This window comes from Coregonus clupeaformis, chromosome 21 (genome assembly GCF_020615455.1).
Source record: "Coregonus clupeaformis isolate EN_2021a chromosome 21, ASM2061545v1, whole genome shotgun sequence".
Classification (NCBI taxonomy): Eukaryota; Metazoa; Chordata; class Actinopteri; order Salmoniformes; family Salmonidae; genus Coregonus; species Coregonus clupeaformis.
In genome coordinates, this window is record NC_059212.1 from 3,350,975 (window position 1) to 3,355,974 (window position 5,000).

The following is a 5,000-nucleotide window of genomic DNA, read 5'->3' on the forward strand; positions in this document are numbered from 1 at the left end:
CTAACTGGATGGAATATGGGGAAAAATGCACAAAATTATTTTTTAATCTTCAACATAGGAATGCTACCAAAAAGAACTTAATGAAACTGGTTACAATTGACGGAGTCATCCATAATTCACCAAATGATATTTTGAAGGAAGAAACAAAGTACTTTAAGCATATGTTTTCTTTTCAGTCGCCTCCATCTCCTCTAACTGAAGCTAATTGTAGAGATTTTTTTTCTATTGATAATGTCAAATTAACAGCCACACAGAAAGACTCATGTGAAGGTGAAATTACAGAGGAGGAACTTCTGGATGCAATTAAAGACATTAAGTCCGGGAAAACTCCAGGGTTGGATGGCATACCAGTCGAGGTATACCAAACCTTTTTTGATATACTAAGAGGACCGTTATTAGCATGTTTTAACCACTCCTATGTAAATGGTAGATTATCTGACACTCAAGAAGATTCATGTTTTCTTTTTAAATCCACAACTAGAATCCCTCCACAGCCTCATAGAGGATCTAGATACATTTTCTAACCTCTCTGGATTACAACCAAATTATGACAAATGTACTATATTACGTATTGGATCACTAAAAAATAAAATTTTTACATTACCATGTAGTTTACCAATAAAATGGTCTGATGGTGATGTGGATATACTTGGAATACATATCCCAAAGGAAATAAATGATCTCACTTCAATAATTTTAAATAGAAAGTTAGCAAAAATAGATCTTACTACCATGGAAAGGAAAATACCTGTCAATTTGTGGAAAAATCACCCTGATTAACTCTTTAGTATTATCCCAGTTTACCTATTTACTTATGGTCTTGCCTACGCCTAGCGAACAGTTTTTTAAATTATATGAGAAAAAAATATTCAATTTTATTTGGAACGGCAAGCCAGACAAAATTAAAAGAACATATTTATATAATGAATATGAATTCGGAGGACAGAAATTATTAAATATTAAAGCATTAGACCTATCACTAAAAGCTTCTGTCATACAAAAGTTATACTTAAATCCGAACTGGTTCTCAAGCAAATTAGTAAGATTGTCTCACCCAATGTTCAAGAAAGGCCTTTTTCCCTTTATTCAGATTACAACCTCTCACTTTCAGTTATTTGAAAAGAAAATAATCTCCCAAATGTCACTATTTCTAAAACAAGCCATAGAAAGTTGGTTGCAATTTCAATTTAATCCTCCAGAAACGACAGAACAAATAATGAAACAAATATTGTGGTTAAATTAAAATATACTAATTGACAAAAAAACTTTATTTTTTCACAGAATGTTTAAAAAAGGTATAATCTTCTTAAATGATATCATCGGTAGGACTGGTGGAGTTATGTCGCACATGCAGCTAACAAAAACATATGGAAATGTCTGCTCTACCCAAAATTACAACCAAATAATTGCAGCCTTACCACAAAAGTGGAAGAGGAAAGTGGAAGGGGGAGAAAGTAAGGAACTTGTCTGTCGGCCTTGCATTAAAGAACATAATTGGTTAAGGAAAACTGTGATAAATAAAAAAGTATATCAGTTTCACTTAAGGACCAAAGGATAGACAGCCGTCCCATATAGATTGCAAAATAGTTGGGAAGAGATCTTTGACGTACCGATCCCATGGCATAGTGTTTATGAACTGACACGCAAAAGCGACACCGGATTCAAAAAATTAGAATCTTTCAATTTAAATTATTATATAAAATTCTTGCTACCAATAGAATGTTATTTATATGGGGGATACAATCTTCCCAGCTCTGCAGATTTTGCTGTGAAGAGACAGAATCATTAGATCATGTTTTGGTTCTGTCCATTTGTAGCTTGTTTTTGGACACAGGTCCAGGAATGGCTAAAGGATTGCAATATTTACCTGGAACTAACCTTGCAGATAGCATTACTGGGTGATCTGAAAAGTCATAGTCAATCAATCAATAATATAATAATACTTTTAGCAAAAATGTTTATTTTTAATTCACAATCTGTAGAAGCAATGAGAATAGAAAGGTTCAGAACTTTTGTAAAACATCACAGTACGGTTGAAATATATATGGCAAATAGAAATCCTATATGGATGGTGTTAAGAGATAGATGGGAGGTATTGAATAGAGTTGAAGGATGGGACTAATAACAAATAACAACAAATAATAAAAAAGATAGCTAATAATGTAAGCATACTGTGTCCATAATAAGTATATAGGTTGTATGTTGGGAGCTTTTGGGAAAGAGCACAGTTAGAAAGATATGGCATATAGATGCAAACCGGATGGACATCATGAAAATGATCGGAGAGGTTGAGAGTAGAAGAAGTTCAGGAGCAAAAAAAATAAAATAAAAAATAATATATATATATATATATATAATAGAATTATTGTAAAATTAACTCTGTCCATAAGGTGTAGATAGTAAGTATAGACCGGAAGTAGAGGCCTGGGCATTGTTGTTCACTAATTTACTCCAAGTAGGGAAAGGATGGTGGGGTTGAAAAGTAATAAAGGGGAGTATATATATATAAAAAAATAAACATGGGGGATTGGAAGTGATGCAGACAATTACATTGATAGAAGATACAATCTATCTGCAATATTAAGCTGATCCATTACCCCCCCCCCAAATTATATATATATATTTTTTAATTTAAAATTAAAAATTTAACAATATATCATGCAAAGTAGCCACAACTGTCAGTAAGAGTGTCCATGATTGAGTCTTTGAATGAAGAGAGGGAGATAAAACTGTCCAGTTTGAGTGTTTTTTGGAGCTCGTTCCAGTCGCTAGCTGCTGCAAACTGAAAAGAGGAGCGACCCAGGGATGGGTGTGCTTTGGGGACCTTTAACAGAATGTGACTGGCAGAACGGGTGTTGTATGTGGAGGATGAGGGCTGCAGTAGGTATCTCAGATAGGGGGGAGTGAGGCCTAAGAGGGTTCTATAAATAAGCTTCAACCAGTGGGTCTTGCGACGGGTATACAGAGATGACCAGTTTACAGAGGAGTATAGAGTGCAGTGATGTGTCCTATAAGGAGCGTTGGTGGCAAATCTGATGGCTGAAAGGTAAAGAACATCTAGCCGCTCGATTGCACCCTTATTTGCTGATCTATAAATTACGTCTCCGTGATCTAGCATGGGTAGGATGGTCATCTGAATCAGGGTTAGTTTGGCAGCTGGGGTGAAAGAAGAGAGATTACGATAGAGGAAACCAGGTCTAGATTTAACCTTAGCCTGCAGCTTTGATATGTGCTGAGAGAAGGACAGTGTACCGTCTAGCCATACTCCCAAGTACTTGTATGAGGTGACTACCTCAAGCTCTAAACCCTCAGAGGTAGTAATCACACCGTCAGAGGGGCATTCTTCTTACCAAACCACATGACCTTTGTTTTGGAGGTGTTCAGAACAAGGTTAAGGGCAGAGAAAGCTTGTTGGACACTAAGAAAGCTTTGTTGTAGAGTGTTTAACACAAAATCCAGGGAGGGGCCAGCCGAGTATAAGACTGTATCATCTGCATATAAATTGATGAGAGAGCTTCCTACTGCCTGAGCTATGTTGTTGATGTAAATTGAGAAGAGCGTGGGGCCTAGGATGGAGCCTTGGGGTTCTCCCTTGGTGACAGGCAGTGGCTGAGACAGCAGACGTTCTGACTTTATACACTGCACTCTTTGAGAGAGGTAGTTAGCAAACCAGGCCAAAGACCCCTCAGAGACACCAATACTCCTTAGCCGGCCCACAAGGATGGAATGGTCTACCGTATCAAAAGCTTTGGCCAAGTCAATAAAAAATAGTAGCACAACATTGCTTAGAATCAACGGCAATGGTGACATAATTTAGGACCTTTAAGGTTGCAGTGACACATCCATAACCTGAGCGGAAACCAGATTGCATACCAGAGAGAATACTATAGACAGCCAGTCAGTTGATTATTGACAAGATTTTCCAACACTTTTGATAAACAGGGCAAAATAGAAATTGGCCTATAACAGTTAGGATCAGCTTGATCTACCCCTTTAAATAAAGGACGCACCGTGGCTGCCTTCCAAGCAATGGGAACCTCCCCAGAGAGGAGAGACAGGTTAAAAAGGTCAGAGACAGGCTTGGCGATGATAGGGGCTACAACCTTAAAGAAGAAGGGAGCTAAACCATGTGACCCAGATGTTTTTTTGGGGTCGAGTTTAAGGAGCTCCTTCAGCACCTCAGACTCAGTGACTGCCTGCAGGGAGAAACTTTGTAGCGGGACAGGAGAAAAGAGGGAGGAGTATCAGGTTACATTAGAAGGGGAGGGAGGGAAAAGAGGGAGGAGCATCAGGTCGCATTAGAAGGGGAGGGAGGGAAAAGAGGGAGGAGCATCAGGTCACATTAGAAGGGGAGGGAGGGAAAAGAGGGAGGAGCATCAGGTCACATTAGAAGGGGAGGGAGGGAAAAGAGGGAGGTGCATCAGGTCACATTAGAAGGGGAGGGAGGGAAAAGAGGGAGGAGCATCAGGTCACATTAGAAGGGCTGGGAGATGAGGAAATGTTGGACGGGCAAGGAGGCGTGGCTGAGTCAAATAGGAATCCTGACATAAAGAAGTGGTGATTAATGAGCTCAGCCATGTGCTCCTTGTCAGTAACAACCCCACCGTCAACATTAAAGAACATGGGCAGCTGTGAGGAGGAGGGTTTATTCTCCAGGTCTTTCACCGTTTTCCAGAACTTCTTGGGGTTAGACCCACAGAGAGAGAACTGCTCCTTAAAGTAACTAAATTTAGCCTTCCGGATAGCCTGAGTGCACTTATTTCTTATTTGCCTGAATGAGAGCCAGACAGCCTGAGTATGCATGTGCCGAGCCTTTCACCAAATGGAATTCTTGAACTGGCGTAACTCTGCCAGATCATGGTCGAACCAGGGGCTGAACCTGTTTTTAATTCTCATTTTCTTTATGGGGGCGTGATTGTTAACAATACCACTGAAAATATCAAAAAAGAAGGTCAAAGCATCTTCGACAGAGGGGATCAAACTGATTCTATACCAATTTA

At 39.1% G+C, this 5,000-nt stretch overlaps 1 protein-coding gene across 7 annotated transcripts in view; it reads left to right on the forward strand.

Annotated features, from left to right (window-relative positions):
* The window catches only part of efr3ba (EFR3 homolog Ba (S. cerevisiae)), a 45,755-nt gene that overhangs the window by 19,940 nt on the left and 20,815 nt on the right, over positions 1-5,000 (forward strand). The gene's annotated exons all lie outside the window — the stretch shown is intronic.